At 43.1% G+C, this 24,592-nt stretch overlaps 1 long non-coding RNA gene across 1 annotated transcript in view; it reads right to left on the bottom strand.

Annotated features, from left to right (window-relative positions):
• Positions 1-19,409: 19,409 nt before the first annotated feature.
• The window catches only part of LOC143773557 (uncharacterized), a 28,517-nt gene continuing 23,334 nt past the window's right edge, over positions 19,410-24,592 (bottom strand). The window contains exon 5 of the long non-coding RNA XR_013215231.1: positions 19,410-19,498. This is a non-coding gene — a long non-coding RNA (uncharacterized LOC143773557). The remainder of the gene's footprint in view (positions 19,499-24,592) is intronic.

Genomic DNA, 24,592 nt, shown 5'->3' with positions numbered 1-24,592 from the left:
TCCTCTTTTTCTCTGAAGAGGAAATTTGCATATTATACTTCCAATGATTCATTCTAGATGGAAAATGCCTGTGTTGGTTTTATTCAAATTGGAGTAAAGTGACATTGTGTTCAAGCTTCAATTCTATAACACTGGGTGCAACATTTCTCATCTCCTATTATTATTATTATTATAAATTTTTATAGCACCGTTTATTCCATGGCGCTTTACATGTGAATATGGGGCAAATATAGACAAATACATTAAACATGAGCAAAAAACAAGGCACGCGGGTACATAAGGAGGGAGGACCCTGCCCGCGAGGGCTCACAGTCTGCAGGGGATGGGTGATGAAACACTAGAAGAGGGTAGGGCAAGTTGTGTGGCAGTTCAGTAAGTTCAGGATCACTGCAGTCTGTAGGCTTGTCGAAAGAGGTGAGTCTCCAGGTTCTTTTTGAAGGTTTCTATGGTAGGCGAGAGTCTGATGTGTTGGGGTAGAGCATTCCAGAGTATGGGGGAAGCATGGGAGAAGTCTTGGATGCGGTTGTGGGAAGAAGAGATGAGAGGGGAGTAGAGAAGGAGGTCTTGAGAGGATCGGAGGTTGCGTGTAGGTAGGTACCGGGAGACCATGTCACAGATGTATGGAGGAGACCGGTTGTGGATGGCTTTGTATGTCATTGTGAGGGTTTTGAACTGGAATCCCAATGGCCTCTATTATGGCCTTCATACAAATAGGGAGCCTCAAACCATGACTTTGCGGTTTGTCAAACGTCATGTTAGAGCTGTTAAGCGCTTTCACTATATAATAAAAGCACTTTCAAACAATCCACTGGGTCAGAAATTTCTTACTTTGAGATTACTGATCATGTGTCAGGCTACATCCTCAAAGCAGACAGAAATTGCAACTGCGCTGAGCCACTGCAATATTTAACTGCTTCTTAAACCATTATTTAATTTTGCAGGAAGCCTCTGTTCCGATCAGCCACAGTTTTGTAGGGAATGGTAGTTTCACCCTCAAAACCAAGTAATTAAGGAGCTGTTAGCAGAAGCACTGAGCCACTGTACTCTGTTGTTTTTCTCTTTTTTTCCCCCTTCACAAATGCAGTGTAATCTCAGCCTTAATAAAAAAAACTTTTTTTGAGAACCTCTACTTTTAAAATCAAAGTTTTGAGATGGTGCTGTGGTACACATATCTTTAATACATGCATACTAGTTTTCCACTTACGGATGACAATGTCCCACCTCTGTTCATAAAGATTTATGGTTTATGCTCACGGAGTAAGCCGATGCCGCACTATGGTCTTTCTAAGATCCCCATTTAAGTTATTCTTAGAAAAGGCAAATTCAAGAAAGGTACATTTTTCTTCTTAATGGACTTGTAGCAAAAGTGGCATTGAGCCTCCTACTACTATCAATTTTCTTTATGAACCTATTTTATAATGGATATGGCTGCAAAACTTAGACTCCATAAGAAGGGATATCTACATACTTTGGTCCATATGACCAGGGCTGCTATCAGGAATTTCAGGGCCCCATATTGGCAATTTTTTTGGGCCCCCCCTTGAGACTCCTCCCAGGCTCCACCCCAGCTTTACCTCCTCTCAAACATTCCACAGTCCCACCACCTACACTCGGAAAAACTCCACTTCTGCACCATGTAGTTCCCATTCACACATTAACCATTAACAGTTCCAGTTAAACACGATACCACATACATGGTCATCAGCTTTTGTTTTGGCCAAAAGATTTTTTTTTTAAACCGCCACCATGAAAAGGTAGACTCTTTTGGCAGGGTTCTACTCTACTCTATTAAAATTTTCTTAATATCCAATATTCTTTGACTTTTATTTTTCTTTAAGGGAATGTGCAGATTTTGTTTAAATGACCACTGATGCCACATACAAGGGACAAATACAGTCAAACCATGGCTGGACCACATGCTCCCACCACATAGCGACTGAATAATACCACATACAAGGAACAAAGCGACTGAATAATACCACATACAAGGAACAAATACTCCAACAACATGACCGGATCACATATTTCCATCACATAATAACCAAACAATACCATATGCAAAGGAACGAATACTGCCACACCATGACCAAACCACATATTACCTCCACATAGCAACTGAATAACACCACATACAAGGAACAAATACCGCCACACCATGACCAGACCACATATTTGCACCACATAGTGTCCAAATACTACAATACTGATCATTAATTAAAAAAACCCCACAATATAAAGTGCCATTATACACAGGACCTCTGTATATATTTTCAGTGTACAAGTAATACAGTGATCACCAGTGACATCATACACAGGAGCTCTGTACACAGTATAAAGAGTATAGTATAAGTCTACAGGTAACACACTGACTCACTAGTGACTTCTGTAGTTGAAGGCCTTCATCTTTGCTTTTCTTTTTCATCCAGCGCAGACTGCCATCACATTCAGCCAGGACTCGTTTCCAGAGCACATTCCATCATTTTTGAATTTCTTCTACACTACACAGCTGAATACAGATGTGCACCACCATTAATGTATAATTAGTTATAATGCAACCCTCCATTCCAAACCTAAATTGTAACCCACCACTGTCTCCACCAACTATAAATAGCATCTTTCTCCATCTAATAAATGTATAAATTAATTAGCACCCGTACTTTCCCCCAATTCAATACCAGTTACACTTCTGCTTACTCAACATCCCCACTATGTACCTCCCACTCCCCCGATTCATTATATTTACATGCCCCTTCCACCTTAATTCATTGTCATGTCTTCTCTCTCCCACCCCGACCCTCAATAAATTAACTGCTACCCCCACATTCAATAAATCATTTACTCTCCCACACCCTCAATTCACCATCATTTAAAGTCCCCATCCCCAGTCTCAATACATCATTTACTCCCCACCCTCAAAATTCATCATTATTTACTCTCGCCTAACCCCCTACAAGTCATTTGCTCTCCCCACCTTCAGTTCATCATTTTCTCTCTCTACCCCACCTTCAATTCATCATTTGCTTTCCCCACCTTCAATTCAATTACTGTAGCTGTCCTCCACCCTCAATTCATCATTTGCAGTGCTCCATCCCCCTTTCTTCATTTGCAGTCCCCTCCCCCTCACATCATAATCCGCAGTCCCCCCTCCCCTCACTTCATAATTTTCAGCTTCCCAACTTCATCATTTGCAGTCCGCCTCCTCACTTCATTTTTAGTCCTATTCCCACCTTAGGCTAGTTTCATACTAGCATTCAGCAGGGCTGCGGACTTCCTTCATAAAGCCCCACCCACTGCTGTGCATGCATTGTTTTGATGGTGCAACAACCTGTGCCGAACGCAACAAGTTGCAATTTTGTGCGGTCGTCACACCGTCAAAATGACGCATGCGGCAGTATCCGCATGCATCCTCATGGCCTGCATACCCAATGTTAAAGATAGGGTACGCATGCAGCCATAGGTGGAGTTGAATGAAGAGGCATGTGTTATGGTTACCCCAATGACCATGGGAAAAAAATGCAAAACGGACTAGCTCTCGGGTGATGGAAACTAAGGTCGACCGTGACCTGAACCTGACCCAACACTTACAGTAGCCGGGGGATGTACCTACGATGCCCTAGACACCACGCGCCAGCCGGAGATCTAACTACCCCTATAAGAGGAATATACAGGCCTGCCTTACCTCCAGTGAGGAACCCCAAAAGATGATAGTAGGCCCCCACAGATATTGACGGTGAGTTCAGAGGAAATGACATACGTAGGATGAACAGCAGATTTAGCACAGTGAGGTCCGCTTACTAGATAGCAGAAGGACAGGAAAGAGTTACTTCACGGTCGACCTAAAAATCACTATTCAAAAACACCATCCAGAAATTACTTTAAACTCCAGTGACAACTCATGCCACTGGAGTAGTAATTTTCTGTCCACAAGAGCTTCCAGCACTGAAGAGTCACATAGCAGATAGCTGGACAAAAATAGCAAAACAAGAAACAAAATTCAACTTAGCTGAACTGGAACTTGAGGCAGGTGAATGCAACAGAATGCTACTAGCACATTGTTGGCCGGCATGTGACTAACAGCCAAGCAGCCTTAAATAGGAAACTCCCCAAGAGGGTGGCGACAGGTAATCAGAGATGGAGGAAGGCACATAAGAGACACTACCATAACAGACCACCGGGGGAGCCCACAAACCGAATTCACAACAGTACCCCCCCCTTAAGGAGGGGGCACCGAACCCTCACCAGAACCACCAGGGCGACCTGGATGAGCACTATGAAATGCACGAACCAAATCGGGAGCATGAACATCGGATGCTGTCACCCAAGAATTATCCTCCTGGCCATAACCTTTCCACTTAACCAGATACTGAAGTTTCCGTCTGGAAACACGGGAGTCCAAGATCTTTTCCACCACATACTCCAATTCACCCTCAACCAACACAGGAGCAGGTGGATCAGCAGAAGGAACAACCGGTACCTCATACCTCCGCAATAATGACCGATGGAAAACATTATGGATATTAAAAGATGCTGGGAGGTCCAAACGAAAGGACACAGGATTAAGAACCTCCAGAATCCTATAAGGGCCGATAAACCGAGGCTTAAACTTAGGAGACGAGACCTTCATAGGAACAAATCGAGAAGACAGCCACACCAGGTCCCCAACACAAAGACGAGGACCAATACGCCGATGACGATTAGTGAACTGTTGAGTCTTCTCCTGGGACAACTTCAGATTGTCCACAACCTGTCCCCAAATCTGATGCATCCTATCAACCACAGCATCCACTCCAGGACAATCCGAAGACTCCAATTGACCGGACGAAAACCGAGGGTGAAACCCTGAATTACAAAAAAATGGAGAAACCAAAGTGGCAGAACTAGCCCGATTGTTAAGGGCAAACTCTGCCAATGGCAAAAAGTCAAGCCAATCATCCTGATCAGCGGACACAAAACACCTCAAGTAAGTCTCCAAGGTCTGATTAGTACGCTCAGTCTGGCCATTAGTCTGAGGATGGAATGCAGACGAAAAAGACAAATCGATACCCATCCTGGCACAGAACGTCCGCCAAAATCTAGACACAAACTGAGTACCCCTGTCAGACACTATATTCTCAGGAATACCATGCAAACGCACCACATTCTGAAAAAATAGAGGAACCAACTCAGAGGAGGAGGGCAATTTGGGTAAAGGTACCAAATGAACCATCTTGGAAAAACGGTCACAAATCACCCAGATGACAGACATCCTACGAGAAACCGGAAGGTCAGAAATAAAGTCCATAGAGATGTGCGTCCAAGGTCTCTTAGGAATAGGCAAGGGCAACAACAACCCACTGGCCCTAGAACAGCAGGGCTTGGCCCGAGCACAAACATCACAAGACTGCACAAACATGCGCACATCTCGAGACAAAGAAGGCCACCAGAAGGACCTAGACACCAAATCCCTGGTGCCAAAAATTCCAGGATGACCTGTCAACGCGGAAGAATGAACCTCCGAGATAACTCTACTGGTCCAATCATCAGGGACAAACAGTCTACCAGGCGGACAGCGATCAGGCCTATCCACCTGAAACTCCTGCAAAGAACGCCGCAGGTCTGGGGAGACAGCTGACAATATCACCCCATCCTTCAGGATGCCGGTAGGTTCGGAATCACCAGGCGAGTCAGGCTCAAAACTCCTAGAGAGGGCATCCGCCCTCACATTCTTGGACCCAGGCAGATATGACACCACAAAGTTAAATCGGGAGAAAAACAACGACCAGCGCGCCTGTCTAGGATTCAGACGCCTGGCCGACTCAAGATAAATTAGATTCTTGTGGTCAGTGAGGACCACCACCTGGTGTCTAGCACCCTCAAGCCAATGACGCCACTCCTCAAACGCCCACTTCATGGCCAGAAGTTCCCGATTTCCCACATCATAATTTCGCTCAGCGGGCGAAAACTTTCGGGAGAAAAACGCACATGGTCTCATTACTGAGCAGTCAGGATCTTTCTGCGACAAAACTGCACCTGCTCCGATCTCCGAAGCATCCACCTCAACCTGGAACGGAAGTAACACATCAGGTTGGCGCAACACAGGAGCGGAAGAAAAGCGGCGCTTAAGCTCTTGAAAGGCCTCCACAGCCGCAGAGGACCAATTAGCAACATCAGCACCCTTTTTGGTCAAATCAGTCAAAGGTTTAGCAATGGCAGAAAAACCCGCTATAAATCGGCGATAGAAATTAGCAAAACCCAAGAACTTTTGCAGACTCTTCAAAGAAGTAGGTTGCATCCAATCACAAATAGCCTGGACCTTGACAGGGTCCATCTCCATAGATGAAGGGGAAAAAATATATCCCAAAAAGGAAATTCTCTGAACTCCAAAACTACACTTTGAGCCCTTTACAAAAAGAGAATTAGCTCGCAAAACCTGAAAAACTCTCCTGACCTGTTGAACGTGAGATTCCCAGTCCTCCGAAAAAACAAGAATATCATCCAAATACACAATCATAAACTTATCCAGATATTCACGGAAAATATCGTGCATAAAGGACTGAAAAACGGAAGGGGCATTTGCGAGACCGAAAGGCATTACCAAATACTCAAAATGGCCTTCAGGCGTATTAAATGCGGTCTTCCACTCATCCCCCTGCTTAATCCGCACCAAATTATACGCACCACGTAGATCGATCTTAGTGAACCACTTAGCCCCCTTTATACGAGCAAACAGATCAGTCAGTAAAGGTAACGGGTACTGGTATTTAACTGTAATCTTATTCAAAAGTCGATAGTCGATACAAGGTCTCAATGAACCATCCTTTTTACCTACAAAGAAAAATCCTGCCCCTAGTGGAGACAACGAGGGGCGAATATGACCCTTTTCCAAGGATTCTCTGATATACTCCCGCATAGCAGTATGTTCAGGTACAGACAAATTAAACAAGCGACCCTTAGGAAACTTACTACCGGGGATCAATTCAATAGCGCAGTCACACTCTCTGTGGGGAGGGAGAGAATCAACTTTAGGCTCTTGAAAGACATCATAAAAATCTGACAGAAATGCTGGGATCTCAGAGGGAGTAGATGAAGAAATAGGAACCAAAGGTGCATCCCCATGAATACCCCGACATCCCCAGCTCAACACAGACATAGATTTCCAGTCCAAGACGGGATTATGAATCTGTAACCATGGTAATCCAAGCACTAAGACATCATGTAGGTTATATAATACAAGGAAACGAATAATCTCCTGATGGTCTGGGGTAAGACGCATAGTCACTTGTGTCCAATATTGTGGTTTATTGCTAGCCAAAGGTGTAGAATCAATACCCTTCAGGGGAATAGAAACTTCCAACGGCTCCAAATCAAACCCACAACGCTTGGCAAAGGACCAATCCATGAGACTCAGAGCGGCGCCAGAATCCACATAAGCATTCACAGTCACAGATGATAAGGTACAAATCAATGTCACGGACAAAAGAAATTTTGACTGCAAGGTACCTGTAGAAAAAGATTTATCAACCTTTTTATCAACCTTATTTATACGTTTAGAGCATGCTGATATAACATGAGCTGGATCTCCACAGTAGAAGCACAATCCATTTTTGCGCCTGTAATTTTGACGTTCGCCTCTAGACAAAACACGATCGCATTGCATATGCTCCAATGCCTTTTCAGAGGTCACCGCCAAATGGTGCACAGGTCTTTGCTCAGAAGACACCGCCATATGGTGCACAGGTTTGCGCTCCCGCAAACGCCGATCAATCTGGATAGCCAATTTCATGGCATCATTCAGACCTGTAGGCACAGGGAACCCCACCATGACATCCTTCACGGCATCAGAGAGACCTTCTCTGAAATTAGCTGCTAAAGCGCACTCATTCCATTTAGTAAGCACCGACCATTTACGGAATTTCTGGCAATATATCTCAGCTTCATCTTGCCCTTGGGAAAGAGCTATCAAGGCTTTCTCAGCCAAAATCTCTAAATTAGGTTCTTCATAAAGCAACCCCAAAGCCTGAAAAAACGCATCTACATTTAACAACGCAGGATCCCCTGGCGATAATGCAAATGCCCAACTTTGTGGGTCGCCGCGCAGTAGAGAGATAACAATTTTAACTTGTTGAGTCTGATCACCAGCAGAGTGAGATCTCAGAGACAAAAACAATTTGCAATTTTCTCTGAAACTCAAAAACCGGGATCTGTCTCCGGTAAAGTATTCAGGCAGAGGAATCTTAGGTTCAGACATTGGAGCACGTATAACAAAATCTTGTAGGTTCTGTACTTTTGTCGCAAGGTTATTCAAACCCGCAACTAAACTCTGTGGATCCATGTTTCAGATGGGTGTAACCCAAGCATTCAGAGGTTAAGAGGAGAGGAGAAAAAAAAAAAGGCTGAAGACTGCAGTTTAAGCAAGGAATACAAATGATCAAACTAAGGTGCACTTTCAAACACAGAAAAAAAAAAAAAACCTTTTCTTCTCCTTCCTACTTTAGTGCATATTTTAACACATAGATTTTTTATAGGCCGGCCAAACTGTTATGGTTACCCCAATGACCATGGGAAAAAAATGCAAAACGGACTAGCTCTCGGGTGATGGAAACTAAGGTCGACCGTGACCTGAACCTGACCCAACACTTACAGTAGCCGGGGGATGTACCTACGATGCCCTAGACACCACGCGCCAGCCGGAGATCTAACTACCCCTATAAGAGGAATATACAGGCCTGCCTTACCTCCAGTGAGGAACCCCAAAAGATGATAGTAGGCCCCCACAGATATTGACGGTGAGTTCAGAGGAAATGACATACGTAGGATGAACAGCAGATTTAGCACAGTGAGGTCCGCTTACTAGATAGCAGAAGGACAGGAAAGAGTTACTTCACGGTCAACCTAAAAATCACTATTCAAAAACACCATCCAGAAATTACTTTAAACTCCAGTGACAACTCATGCCACTGGAGTAGTAATTTTCTGTCCACAAGAGCTTCCAGCACTGAAGAGTCACATAGCAGATAGCTGGACAAAAATAGCAAAACAAGAAACAAAATTCAACTTAGCTGAACTGGAACTTGAGGCAGGTGAATGCAACAGAATGCTACTAGCACATTGTTGGCCGGCATGTGACTAACAGCCAAGCAGCCTTAAATAGGAAACTCCCCAAGAGGGTGGCGACAGGTAATCAGAGATGGAGGAAGGCACATAAGAGACACTACCATAACAGACCACCGGGGGAGCCCACAAACCGAATTCACAACAGGCATGGCAGTGGGTGGGGCTTCACGGAGGAAGTCCGCAGCCCTGCTGAACGCTAGTGTGAAACTAGCCTTAGTTCATAATTTGCAGTTCCCCCACTTCATCATTTGCAGTTCCCTCTGCCTTCATTTCATCATTTGCAGTCCCCCTCACCCATTTAATTAATCTTATAAAGAAAAAAAAACATTTTTCAAACTTACCTCACTGATGATCCCCTGCAGGTGCAGCTCTGCTTCTGGTGTCCTGGGAACGGCCAGTGGCGCTGGTACAATCAAACAAAGCAGCACTCTGTAGTGCTATAGCATGCCAACATGAAATATGAAAATTGAATTGCATTACTGCACTAGAAATATGAAAAATTGAGAATGCTTAGATGCATAAATTGGCCAATTCATGTGTACCTGGCAGCCATGATAAGGCGATTCACGTTGCCAGGACCTAATGCCTCTCTTAGACAGTCTACATCTCTTTGGGAACCTAATGTGAATCCTATCTATAGATGGGTAGGATCCTACTGCAATTAAAAACACCTGAGGCTAAGGGGCGGAGTGTTCAGTCAGAAGGCTAATACATACAAGTATCAAAAAAACTGACAGTCAAATCTAAACATAAATTAGTTCTGTACACGTGCTTACCTAGAGTCGCCAACTCATGTACAATCAAACAAATAAATCAGCACTCTGTAGCGCTATAGCATGTAAACATGAAATATGAAAATTGAATTGCATTACTGCACTAGAAATATGAAAAATGGAGTGCTTAGAGCATAAATTGGCCAATTCATGTGTACCTGGCAACCACGATAAGGTGATTCTCGTTGCCAGCACAAAATGTCCTTTCAAACCAAGCAGTCGTTTAGCGCACCCTTGGCGTGAGCAAACAATTCAGTGCATCTACCCAGGAGATGGATTAGGGTAGAGACGGATGAGAGACAAGTAAGTGGGAAAGTGTACTGAACTCTTTGGCCATGCCAAATGTGCCTGTGCTTGGTTTGGGCAGTCATTTTGTTTCAATAGATACCCCTTATAATTAGGTTTCTCCACACTGGTGCTCCTGATTGTATTTTAAAGGGCGTGGATGGCTGAAATTTTTTTTTTTTTTTTTTTTTTTATGATCATTCAGATGGGTGAGCAAAGGTTTAGCCCAACTCTGTGGCCTCATTCTAAGAGTTCAAGAGTTTTTCTTTTTATTTGCTTAATTAAGTCAACTTTCTACAAATACCGTTTGAGTGAAGATCATATAGTTGCACATATTAAAAAGGAAAGAATCACATAGCCTGTACTAAAGAAACATTTGTATGCCATGATGCACTACGCTGTTTGAATAGCTCGAACACAATGAGACAAAGTTAATGGGTGGCCTAGCTATGCAAATAGAGGAAGTACAATATGATTATTTATTTTGCACCAAAACTCGTTCGGCAATTGGAACCATTTAAAAAAAAAAGTACATTACGAAGTTAGAGTATGCTTAGTGCTGGCACTAGTTGCACCATTAGATGGGTTTTTTCTACAGAAAAAAAATATTTCCTGTGCCACTAAAAGCATTTTTCATCTTTAGATATTGAGCATTTCATAATAAATATTTTAGTTATGAACTGTTTCCAGGAAATTAGTGGTGGCATAAAGTATATTCAGCACATTGTTAAAATGTTTGTTTAACCTTAAAGGAAAACCACTTTAATGGCAGATTTTCTTTCCATGTTACGTCTAGATGTGACCTTTTCCTATTTTGAATGTGATTTGAAGTATTTGAGTCTCTTGTTGTTGTGAGACTTTTTACTTTACTTTGGCCTCTATGGCTTATTGGGGAATCAAAACTATTATTTTGCAAAAAAAAAAATTTGCATTTTATAGCAAATTAAGGCTATGTGCACACGATGCAGATTTGCTGCGGATCCGCAGTGGATTTTTCCTCGCAGAAACACTGCAGATCCGCACTGTGATTTACAGTACAATGAAAATCAATGGGTAAAAAAAAAAGTTGTGCAGATGGTGCGGAAAAATCAGTGTGGAATTGCTGTGGATTTAAAAGAAGTGTATGTCACTTCTTTTGTGTGGATCTGCAGCGTTTCTGCACCCCTCCATGATAGAAATCCGCAGTGGCAAAAACTGCAGAAAATCTGCACAAAATCCGCAGCAAGTCTGCACAAAATCCACATAAAAACCGTGGCAAATCCGCATCTGCGGATTCTGCCAGGAGATGCGGATTTTGTGCAGAAAATTCTGCACCACATTTTCTACGTGTGCACATAGCCTAATGAATCTTTGTAGAGGGTCTTCCAAATGAAGATTGTATTTGGTCTATAATGTATCATTGATTATATTGTCATTACAGACATGGTTGAATTTATTATTTATTGCATCTGTTATGGTCTATACATACTTGCATGTGAAATCAACTGAATTTTTGGTCTTTCAAAAAATATATTGTATTCTAAAATGAATAAGGCCGGGATCACACATACTCGAGATACGGCTGAGTCTTGCATGTTAAAACCAAGCTCTGGCGCCGGCACTCCGGAGCAGAGCATGCAGCTGCAAAGCAATACATGGAGCCGCACGCTCCGCTCAGGAGTGCCCGGCGCCAGAGCTGGGTTTTCACCTGCGAGACTCAGCTGTATCTCGTGTATGTGTGTTCCCGGCCTAATACTTACAAAATGTGAAAGTTAAAGGCATCCTGACACCTGATGCATGCTGACCCAATCCATGGACAACATCAGGCACTGGTCGTATGAACCCAACCAGGTAATGATGAGGGGGACACCCGACTGGCTGTCAGTCACTATGTACTGAGCAGTGTGTGAAGCTGCACTAGCCTACCCCTATGACTGAAAGCCAGAGGCTGCCGGCATTAATACAGTTAATTTCCTCCCAAAAGCAGGGTTTTCAGTGCAGCGGCTAGCATCTTCAGAACACTATTAACCTGCAGATTAACCCAATATCTACTTGTTAATAGCATTTTTTTTTATATGACAGGTTCACTATCCCTTTACAACTCACCCAGTTTGCTGTAAATGCTGGGTATTTTTCAGTTGTGTTAAAATTTAGGCACATTGAAGACTGTTCTGATCATTTTAATTTAAGTGAGATTCATAGAATTTCATGCATATGCTGCAATAACAATGAAAATTGGCTTTAGCTGCAGATATTTTAAGTGAACAACAATTAAAAGCAGACATTTCTCCCATTAGTAGCATAAGTATGAATAATAATTTCACTCCTCAACATTGAAATTGCAACAACAAGACAGAAAAGTCATGGAGTTATGCAACTGCTAAAAAAAAATAAATGGACACAATTCTAAAAATCTATTTATTCAGTATTGAGCATAAGCTCCATGCACTGAGATATAAACTTACCTGCCTGGGAATGCTATCAATTCGATTATTATAGGGGTGCTCTCAAGTTGTTAAATTGCTTTAATTAGCTAGAGAGCATGAAAATAAATTAGCAATAGGCTGGCTTTTTCTATCTACTGTTATTCTACTGTCATGAGAGATTTTCTCTGTTATTGTGTACAGCCCAGCCTCTAGCCAAGAGTGCTGCAGTAGTTACATTCCAGGAGGAGGGTTAACTCTTAACATACCAGTCACTTCTCTCAAGCCCATTGATTTACAATGGGAAAAAAAGTATTTAGTCAGCCACCAATTGTGCAAGTTCTCCCACTGAAAAAGATGAGAGAGGCTTGTAATTGACATTATAGGTAGACCACAACTATACTGAACTTCTTCTGCTCCCGCCTTCTACTAACCTCCCTAAATCTGACATTTCCCTCTCCGTGGGTGGCACCATAATAACACCTAGGCAGCAGGCACGCTGTCTGGGTGTCATGTTTGACTCCGATCTCTCCTTCACCTCCCACATACAATCTCTTGCCCGCTCGTGCCGCTTACACCTAAAGAACATCTCTAGAATCCGCCCTTTTCTCACCATGGAGACAACAAAAACTCTCACTGTCGCCCTAATCCACTCCCGCCTGGACTACTGCAACTCTCTTTTAATTGGCCTCCCCCTCACGCGACTTTCCCCTCTCCAGTCTATCCTTAATGCAGCAGCCAGGGTCGTCCATCTGGCTAATCGTTACTCGGACGTGTCCGTTCTTCGCCAGTCATTACACTGGCTGCCCATTCATTACAGGATACAATTCAAAGTACTTGTTCTCACCCACAAAGCTCTCCACAGTGCGGCACCCCCTTACATCTCCTCCCTCATTTCTGTCTATCGGCCTAGCCGACCGCTGCGCTCTGCAAACGACTTTCGACTAACCTCTGCACTAATCCGTACCTCCCACTCCCGACTCCAAGACTTCTCCCGCGCTGCGCCAATCCTCTGGAATGCTCTACCCCAAGATATTAGGACCATCCACAACTTGCATAGTTTTAGGCGCTCACTCAAAACTCATTTGTTCAGAGCGGCCTATCACGTTCCCTAATCAGTCATTTTATGTTTGGGTGTGTGTGTGTAGCCCATTCACTATCTCATCTACCCCCCACCCCCTGAAGATGGCTGCACCATCATTGTAAATACATCATTGTAAATACACACCTGTACTTTGTATCTCCCCACCTCATTGTAGATTGTAAGCTCTCACGAGCAGGGTCGTCTTATCTTGCTTTATTATTGTATTGTTAACGTTGTTACCTATGACTGTTGTTTGAAACTGTTAAATTGTAAAGCGCTGCGGAATATGTTGGCGCTATATAAATAAAGATTATTATTATTATTATTATTATAAGAGTCAAAATGAGGAAACAAATCCAGAAAATAATTTGTTTTGCAAATTATGGTAGAAAATAAGTATTTGGTCATTAAGAAAAGTTAATCTCAATATTTTGTTATATATCCTTTGTTGGCAATGACAGTGGTCAAAAGTTTTCTGTAAGTCTTCACAAAGTTGGCACTCACTGTTTGTGGTATGTTGGCCCATTTGTTCATGCAGATCTCCATTAGAGCAGTGATGTTTTGGGCCTGTCACTGGGCAACCCGGACTTTCAACTCCCTCCAAAGGTTTTCTATGGGGTTGAGATCTGGAGACTGGCTACGTTACTCCAGGACCTTCATATGCTTCTAACGAAGCCACTCCTTCGTTGCCCTGGTGGTGTGTTTGGGATCATTATCATGATGAAAGACCCATCCATGTTTCATCTTCAATGCCCTTGCTGATTGAAGGAGGTTTTCTCTCAAAATCTCACCATACATGGCCCCACTCACTGATTCATATACACGGATCAGTCATCCTGGTCCCTTTGCAGAGAAACAGCCCCAGAGCATGATGTTGCCACCCCCATGCTTCACAGTAGGTATTGTGTTCTTTGGAAGCAATTCCAAAACACAACGAGTTTTGTTTCTACCAAACAGTTCTACTTCACTAAGGACAACATCTGCAAAGAGTTTGTATGTTCTCTCCGTGTTTGCGTGGGTTTCCTCCGGGTACTCCGGTTTCCTCCCACATTCCAAAGAAATACTGATAGGGAATTGAGATTGTGAGCCCCAACGGGGACAGTGATGATAATGTGTGCAACCTGTAAAGTGCTGCGGAATATGTTAGCGCTATATAAAAATAAAGATTACTATTATTATTATTACTTTGGTTTCATCAGACCATATGACATTCTCCCAATACCCTTCTGGATAATCCAAATGCTCTCTAGCAAACTTCAGATGGGCCCGGACAAGTACTGGCTTAAGCAGGGGGACACAACTGGCACAGTAGGATCTGAGTCCCTGGTGGCGTAGTGTGTTACTGATGGTAGCCTTTGTTACGGTGGTCCCAGCTCTATGCAGGTCATTCACTAGGTCCCCCCATGTGGTTCTGGGATTTTTGCTCACTGTTCTTGTGATCATTTTGACCCCACTGGTGAGATCCTGCATTGAGCCCTAGATCGAGGGAGATTATCAGTGGTCTTGTATGTCTTCTATTTTCTTTTTATTGCTCCCACAGTTGATTTCATCTTCCCAGCCTGGTGCTGGGCTACAATTTTGTTTCTGGTGTCCTTTAACAGCTCATTGGTCTTCGCCATAGTGGAGTTTGGAGTGTGACTGTTTGAGGTTGTAGACAGGTGTCTTTTATACTGATAACAAGTTCAAACAGGTGCCATTACTACAGGTAATGAGTGGAGGACAGAGGAGCCTCCTAAAAAAAAAGTTACAGGTCTGTGTGATCCAGAAATTTTGGATGTTTGTAGTTGTCCAAATACTTATTTTCCACCATAATTTGCAAAATAAATCTTGCCAAATCAGACAAGGTGATTTTCTGGATTTGTTTTCTCATTTTGACTCTCATAGTTATGGTCTACCAATGATGTCAATTACAGGCCTCTCTCATCTTTTTAAGTGAGAGAGCTTGCACAATTGGTGGCTGACTAAATACTTCTTTCCCCACTGTATACAGCAGAGAAGATATGGCATTGGTCTTGTCAGATTGAAGAATGTCATGTACTGATCCATTTTGTACTGCAAGTGAAATTAGATGTCACACACACACACAAGTGAGAAGCATCAAACAGGGTCTATACAAACCAATAGAAGGTGTTTACACAACATTAGGCAATGAGTCAGATGTCCAGAAACATTTGTTGCATTGAACATACATCACAGCTCACAAAGGTTATCATTATGCAGAGCAAAATGCCAAAGGAGGCTGAATGGAGGTCTTTCGCATTTTGGAGGTTTTGTCCCACTTTTGTTTAGGACAAAATTGTAGCATGAAATCGGTCAAGTTATTATGTGGAAAAAGCTATGAAGGGGCATATACAAGAGAACATAAATGTTTTTCAGCATAACAACTCAAGGATGCATATTGCTCATGCAATTGAACACATGGAGTGGCAATAATGTGCTGTCATGGCCTGCATCGTCTCTGGAATTATATCCCATTGAGCACATCTGGGAGATATCATTGGTCTGCAATTGCAAAGGTAGCTGCCAGGAGTGGACCTTGATGATTTGCACTCCGAACTGCATTAAGCACAGCAGAACATTCCTCTGACAAATATTGATAACCTCACTAATAGCATTGCCAAGACATTTAACATATATTTCTGGGAACAATGCTTAACAATTCGAGATGTTTTGAAAATATTGTTTCCATTTGTTCATTATTTGCATATCTTTAACTTGTCTATTGATCTTGTGATTTTCATAATTCCGTGACTTTTCATTCATGGTGCTGCAATTTCATTAATGAAGGGTGTAGATATGATGAGATATGTCAGTGTAGATTTTCATAAATGAATGGAACAGATTGTATGTTTCATTTATTCTGCTGATCAAGTCTATTTTCCTAAAGTGGACTGGATAACTGTTTTGATTACATAACAACTCAGTGTGATGAATAAGCGATAACATGAGACATGGCAAGTTCCTTTTTCATAGGAAACCATCTAGATATGTTATGTGTCATTTATGCATCTGCATACTGTACATCACGAAAACTTGGCTACTTATAGGCTTATACTGACATGTAAAAGCCACCGGCAACGGAAATTAAGTGCAAGCAAAACACTAAAAACAGACTGAGAATTTGAGCTGTATTTTACTGTTTTTATTAATCTTATACTAGAAAAATAAAAAGAACCAGATCTGGAGAGCTTTCCAAGGCATAGTAATTTCCACCCTATAATATTATTGTGTAAAAAATCAGCGCTTAGCAGTAATTACACTCAACAACAATTGTTTTAATACTCAATTGAGGAACTTTAATCTAATAAATTGGGATATAGAGTTCCAGCAGGGACGTTCTTTAACAAATATTCTTTTCAGCGCTTGGATCATTTTACGTGAGTTGTTTAGTGTTTCTTGGTGAAGTTTTAGTATTTTAGTTAGATCAAGCAGAGGTTAAGTCACAAAGAGCTAAAGAGATGGCAAATCATCCTATGGCTCTTATCCCCATAGAGCAAACAATCACATAACCACGTCAATGCCAAAGAGTATTACATTGCATCACTTTAATCTTTCTTCTGTTACTCCCTATGTTTTTCTCTGGTTTCCGCAGACTTGTTCTGTTAGCAGCTGATACATTACATTCTTAACTCAAGTAACATTTTATGTTTTTATCAGACTACCATGGCAACCTATATTTCGGGTCCAAATGGAATGTTTTTCTTCTCTTCATCTGCTTTATTCCTCTAAGCTCTAAAATCTATTTCCTTGCATGCAACTAAATTGTTTTTTTTTTTTCTTCCTTTCATTGAATTTCTGGCGCTTGTGTGCAACTTTTCATTTTATCATGCTCACACTACATAGGATTAAGTATACTTTAAGAATGGCAGATCACTGTCCGTCTTATGTCACTTAGTTTATCTGTTTAGCAGTGTAGAGTGAATGTCGGTGGTCGCGAAGCCACCTCAGGAAAAAGACCTCCGATGTTCACCATAGAAAACTTGGCAGCTGCACAGGCATTTAAATGATGCCACACATTCCCTAGGGTAAAGTACACACAACTGTTTTGCTTTGTTTCTGGAGTGGAGAATGCCAAGTTTTTGAGGAGTTCTACATTTTTTAAGAGAATTTGGAAAGTTTCTGTTCAATTTCCGCTTCAGAAAGATGTTCAAGTTTTTAAGACGTACATTTAGAATTTCATTATTGTATGAAATATATTAGTTTGATTGATACTGTGCATTTTGCAAATTTGAAAGAGAAATGTACTGTCTGAATAGTATCTATTTTGGCTGCTGCTATTTAGGTGAAATATCTTTTTTGGCCAAAGCTACCAGATTATCTGTACACTTTTTTAATGCACTGTAGCCTCATGCCTTTTTGTTTTGCAAAGCAAAAGACCATTTTACATTTATTTATTTGATCCCTTTATATTATTCAGCATGATATTGTCCATTTTTTTTACCGCCTTCAACAAAAACTGAGCTGTTTTCTTTTTTGATAAAATCAGGTGTCTTGTTTGAGGCCATAAAATACTGTGTCCCAAGTATAACATATGTATGTTGTAAACTACATGTTTAAGAAAATCCAAGCTTCATTTTATTTTGTTCTTGACACTTCAGGTCCATGCCCACCCAAACCTGGTACAGTGACCAGACCCAAAGTGATGAAGGGTGGACAGCAGTGTGTCAGGTACTGTAGCTCGTGTGGTGTGGGTACCAAACATCAGCAATGGGTTATTGATATGTTATTATTAACTTATTTGTCCCATTGTTTTATTGTTTGCTTTTAATTTGGAGACAAAAGACCTTTCAAATTTTACAGCCTTTGCTTTTCCAAACAAATCAAGCAAACACCATATTAGGAAAGATGGACATGTTTTGTTTGATCTACTATCAATAAATTATCTGGATCTGTAGAATGATTTCATTTGTTTGGCCATCCAATTGTTTATTTTGATAAAAAACTGTGTTTTGCCAAGACTTTTGTGTATGCTTGAATAATTCTTGGGTATTTCTTTACATTTTATATGGACTTGGACATCAGAATATGTGGGGCGTCAGTGCAGGACTGCTTCAAGAAGCAGATGCAGAATTACCATTGAAGTGATGCCTCTCCCTCCTTGGCGCATCAAAAATTTTGAACAAATGAAGCCTGTTCTGCCCAGCAGTGGCCAGAGTGCATAAGTAATTAACTTTCTGTTTACAGACATGCATAGCTTAATTGACATGTTAGCCTTTTTTACTTTTCTCAGATATTCCAAAAATAGTGTACAGCACGTTGTTTAAAGTCACTCTGTAGAGGAATGTGTCGGTAACTTTTCCATAAGTCAAAGTTAATTAAATATGGAACTTCTTTCCAGATTATCTGACAATTTTAGAGTCTCCCATTTCAAGCTGGGGTAAACTACAGCCGAGAGAAAGTGATGCCACTCCACTAAGTAGTCTTACTCTTGAAGCGGAGGGGTCAGCACATGAAGAGCATGTAGTAGTTTTGTGGATGGCCAGGCCAGTGCCACCATCAACTTTGGTATCAGTTTCAGGTTCACCATCAATAACACCTCCTCCATCTGGGACTGCTTCCACACTGGCCACCCATACACACTGACACATTGCACCTAGCCCAACCAAGCTCTACTGTTGTCGGCACTATTGCAGAAACCTCCTGGAAATGGATACCCAAAAGCTTCAAGATGAAGCCCTGTTCTCTATCTGGAGGGAAGATGACTATTATGACCGTTTTGGATCACTATTGGCATAACCCTGCCAACTGATGCCAACACAATGATTGCGAGACAATTTCATTTCAAATGTTATACCCATGGCAGCAGTCTTCCAGCATGCCAGCCCCTTTCCTGATGTGGGTGACTCACACAGCTCCATCGACTGAAAAATAAAAATGTTACAGGTATCAGAAAATGGTGACATAACCCGAAAATTGTTTTTGAAAACATCTGATTTTTTTCATCACTAAAATAATAAAAAAACTGGAAATGTTTGCTATTGCTGCAATCATACTGATGTGCGGAATGTGAATGGTGCAATAAATGAGGAGTACGATGTCCATTGTGGTTTGGTCCTGATGAGGAAGCTTGAAAACCTTGAAACGCATTGACATAAACCACATTCATGCTTCACCTTTGTGTGTGATCATACCTTTGAACCTTGGGCAGTGCGGGCTCTGAACTACCCTACTCCTCATTTATTGCATCTTATTTCATTGGTGGTCCTGCAGCAACCATTTTTGTCCCTCCAGTTTACCATTTGATGCAAAATGAATGGTGTCATTCAAATGTTCAACTTGTCCCACAAAAAACAAGCACTCATGTCTATGTGGAGAGAAAAATAAGTGTCATGGCTGTCACGGGAGACCTAGGTATGCAAGAGCTAATGACCTGGGCCCCTGCGATTTCCCTCAGACTAGGGAAACCCTGACTGACCCTCTCCCAGAGTTTACACTGATGGTGTGCATGTCTGGGCCTCCATCCTCACCCTGTCTCCTGTTTCAGCCCTAGGCTGAAACCACACCCAACCACCCAGTGAAGAGACCACACACCAATACCCACAGTTAGCACAGACAAGGATAACGGAAAAATATGCAACACGCCGCAGTCACACAGGAATACACAATAAGTGCACAGGGTAAAATAAATACAAATATAGGAAGGAGAAAATAAGACAAAGGGAAATACACCACCAGCAACGATACTCCAACTCCTAGCTCACCACTCCAGACCGAGATAACCAAGCAAAAGACAGAAGCTATAGTTGGCGACGCCCAATGTTCAGAAGAACTATTTAAAGGCAGTGGGCGTGGCCCAGCTTCCAATCCGAGCACCAGCTAAATTAACCCCGGACCAGCTAGATAAAATCTAGCCGACGTCACTGAGCACATAGTGGACAAAAGCGGAATTACCGCTGTCTGTCGAACGCCCTGGTATGAACAGCATCCGACATGACAGTACCCCGCCTTCTACGAGGGACCCCAGGGCCCTCACGACTTATAGGACTCGGCTTGTCCGGATGACGGCGGTGAAACATACTGACCATTCGATCCGCATGAACGTCCGAGGCTGGTACCCAGGACCTTTCCTCAGGCCCATAACCCAGTACCAAGTACTGTAATGTGCGACACACTACACGAGAGTCAACCACCTTGGAGACTTCGAATTCCAAATTACCATCCACCAAGACTGGAGAAGGCATTGGTGTCGCGTCCACAAGACCCACCATCTTTTTTAGCAACGATCTATGGAGCACGTTGTGTATCTTATACACCGTAGGAAGCTCCAACCGGTACGCTACTGGGTTAATGATGGCGGTGACCCTAAATGGACCAATAAACCTTGGACCCAATTTAAGGGATGGTATTTTGAGTCTTATGTTTTTTGTGGATAACCACACCCAGTCATCCACACTCAGGTCTGGACCTGGCACATGTCTACTGTCAGCCACACGTTTGTACCTAGCACCCACACTCAACAGGCGCTGTTTAACTCTCCTCCAGACTGATGATAATTGTGCTCCTAACTGGTCTTCCTCCGGGATGCCGGAAGAGCCCCCCTGACTCAAAGTACAAAATTGAGGATGTAACCCGTAAACACAAAAAAACGGAGACTCCCCAGACGACTCCTGGCGGTGATTATTCATGGCAAACTCAGCCAAAGGAAGAACGTCGACCACTCCTCCTGGTTATCAGAAACAAAGCAGCGTAAGTACTGTTCCAAATTTTGGTTCATACGCTTGGTCTGACCATTTGACTGAGGATGAAACGCCGAAGAATGAGACAACTTGATCTCCAGCCGTGAGCAAAATGCTTTCCAAAATTTTGCCACAAACTGAGACCCCCTATCAGACACGATGTCAGACGGAACCCCATGAAGTCTGACCACCTCCTGCACAAATACCTGAGCCGGAGTCTTAGCGTTAGGTAACGAAGGCAAAGACAGAAAGTGTGACATTTTTGAGAACTGATCAACAATCACCAAGATGACCGTGTTCCCAGCTGAGGAGGGCAAGTCAGTGATAAAATCCATGGAGATTTCCGTCCATGGCTTACTAGGTACCTCGAGAGGAAGCAGTGTGCCAGCAGGATGGGAGCGGGGCGTCTTAGCCCTAGCGCACGTGGTGCAAGCTGACACGTATGAGACCACGTCCTGTCGGATCTTGGGCCACCAAAACCGACCTGACACCAACTCCAAGATACCCCTAACCCCTGGGTGGCCAGCCAGGACAGCATCATGATGCTCCGCCAAAACCTTTAAGCGGAGATGAAGCGGTACAAATGTTTTGTTGATGGGAAGCTCAGATGGTACCTCCTCCTGGGCCTCGGCAATCTCAGACTCAACCTTGGTAGTGAGAGCTGAAACCACAACACCCTTTTGGAGGATGGGTACTGGATCTTCCCGAGGTTCTCCCCCCAGAAGACACCTGGACAGAGCATCCGCCTTAGTGTTTTTAGACCCAGGTCTGTAAGTGACAACAAAGTTGAACCGCGTGAAAAACAATGCCCAGCGAGCCTGCCTGGGAGACAGACGCTTGGCAGATTCCAAATAAAGCAAATTCTTATGGTCGGTAATAAGAGTAACCTGATGAACCGACCCCTCCAAGAAGTGTCGCCATTCCTCAAAGGCCAATTTGATTGCCAACAACTCCCTGTTGCCGATATCGTAGTTACGTTCGGCGGGCGACAGTTTCTTGGAAAAATATGCGCATGGTCGCAAACCACTCAAGGATGAGCCTTGTGACAGCACCGCCCCCACACCAACCTCTGACGCATCGACTTCCACAACAAAAGGTTTCGATACGTCTGGCTGCACAAGAATGGGGGCCGAAACAAAACTGTTTTTAAGAAATTCAAATGCGCGCACAGCAGCCTCAGGCCAAACGGAGAAATTGGTACCCTTTTTAGTCATGTCAGTTAGCGGTTTAGCAATGATAGAAAAATCCTTGATAAACTTCCTATAGTAGTTAGAAAACACAAGGAACCGCTGAAGAGCTTTCAGGTTATCAGGTCGTTCCCAATGCAACACCGCTTGCACCTTAGCGGCGTCCATTTTGAAACCAGAAGCAGACACAATATAACCCAAGAAAGGCAACTCCTGAACCGAAAAAACACATTTCTCAAGTTTTGCATATAGCTTATTCTCTCTGAGAAGCTGTATCACCTGCCTGACATGATCTAAATGAGCATCACGGTCGCAAGAATATATGAGAATGTCATCTAGGTACACAATAATGAATTTCCCCAATACATGCGAGAACACATCATTTATGAAATGTTGAAACACTGCAGGTGCGTTTGTCAACCCAAATGGCATCACCAAATTTTCAAAATGACCCTCAGGGGTATTAAAAGCCGTCTTCCACTCATCACCTTGACGGACTCTTATGAGGTTGTACGCCCCCCTGAGGTCAAGCTTGGTAAACCACTTAGCACCTGCCACCTGGTTGAACAAATCCAGTATCAATGGCATAGGGTATGGATCACGAACCGTAATCTGGTTTAACTCCCTGAAATCCAGACACGGGCGTAATCCGCCATCTTTCTTCTTAACGAAGAAGAACCCTGCTGCCACTGGCAAAGATGAAGGCCTGATGTGCCCTTTGCTCAAACTTTCAGCAATGTAATCCTTTAGCGCTTGTCTCTCCGGACCGGAGATGTTAAACATCCTTGCTTTAGGCAATTTGGCCCCTGGTTTAAACCTGATAGTACAGTCATAGGGGCGATGTGGTGGCAACTCTGAACAACCCTTCTCAGAGAACACATCCACAAAATCCAGAAGTGACTCAGGAATGCTTGAAGTCACAGCAAAAGCACATGTGGCCAAGCAATTCTCCTGGCAGAATTCGCTCCACTGAATTATGTCCTGAGTTTTCCAGTCAATAACCGGGTTGTGCATGGACAACCATGGAAAACCCAGAACCAATTGTGCTGGAAGACTCTTGAGCTTACATGTAACCTGCTCGAAATGAAGAACCCCAATGTGGAGTTTCACCTCAGCCACAAACTCAGTAATCTCCCCCTGTGGGAGAGGAGCAGCATTGATGGTGACCACGCGGATAGGATGAGGCAGTTTTTCGACCCTAAAACCGGCTGTGCGCGCAAACTCCTCATCAATGAGATTTGTGGCAGAACCACTATCCACAAAAACCGTGATTGGCAGCTCTCTGCCAGCGACAAAAACTTTGGCAGGGGGCATGCATTGAGAAACCACCATGGAGTATATACATAAGCTCAGATTGGACTCCTCCACAACCTCTCAGCTTAGAAGCTTTCCGCCGTTGCATTTTTCTTTGACAGCAAAGGACAAATATTAACAAAATGACCAGTTTTACCACAGTAAAAACAGGCTCCCTGCTTCCTGAGCACAGGGGCTCGATGCTTAACATGTGACACCCCTGCGATTTGCATAGGCTCCGTGGGCTCACCTGCAGCAACCTCACGTGAACCTAAACCTTCTCCCACAGGTGGCGTCTCATGCTCCCCCAGATGCAAACGGCGATCAATGTGGACAACAAGACTCATAGCGGAATCTAGTGAAGCAGGAGTCTCGTACATCAGGAGGGCTTTTTTAACCCTTCCAGAAACCCCATGAATAAACTGACACCGCAGCGCGGGATCATTCCACTGAGTGTCGACCGCCCAGCGGCGAAATTCAGAACAGTAATCCTCTGCAACACGCTCCCCCTGGCGAATAGTGCGTATCTTAGATTCTGCTAGAGCCATTCTGTCAGGATCATCGTAAATGTGTCCAAGAACAGAAAAAAAACTCTCCACAGAGTTAAATGCAGCAGAATCAGATGGCAAAGAAAACGCCCATGCTTGGGGGTCCCCGTTTAATAATGACAACACCAGGCCCACACGCTGAGCCTCATTACCTGAGGAGATCGGACGCATCCGAAAATACAGTTTGCAAGCTTCACGAAAAGTAACAAATTTACTGCGTTCCCCAGTAAACTTTTCTGGCAAAGGAAACT

The sequence above is a fragment of the Ranitomeya variabilis genome, chromosome 5 (assembly GCF_051348905.1).
Source record: "Ranitomeya variabilis isolate aRanVar5 chromosome 5, aRanVar5.hap1, whole genome shotgun sequence".
NCBI lineage: Eukaryota > Metazoa > Chordata > Amphibia > Anura > Dendrobatidae > Ranitomeya > Ranitomeya variabilis.
The sequence above is the reverse complement of the archived record's forward strand: the minus strand, read 5'-3'. Positions and strand labels throughout refer to the sequence as shown.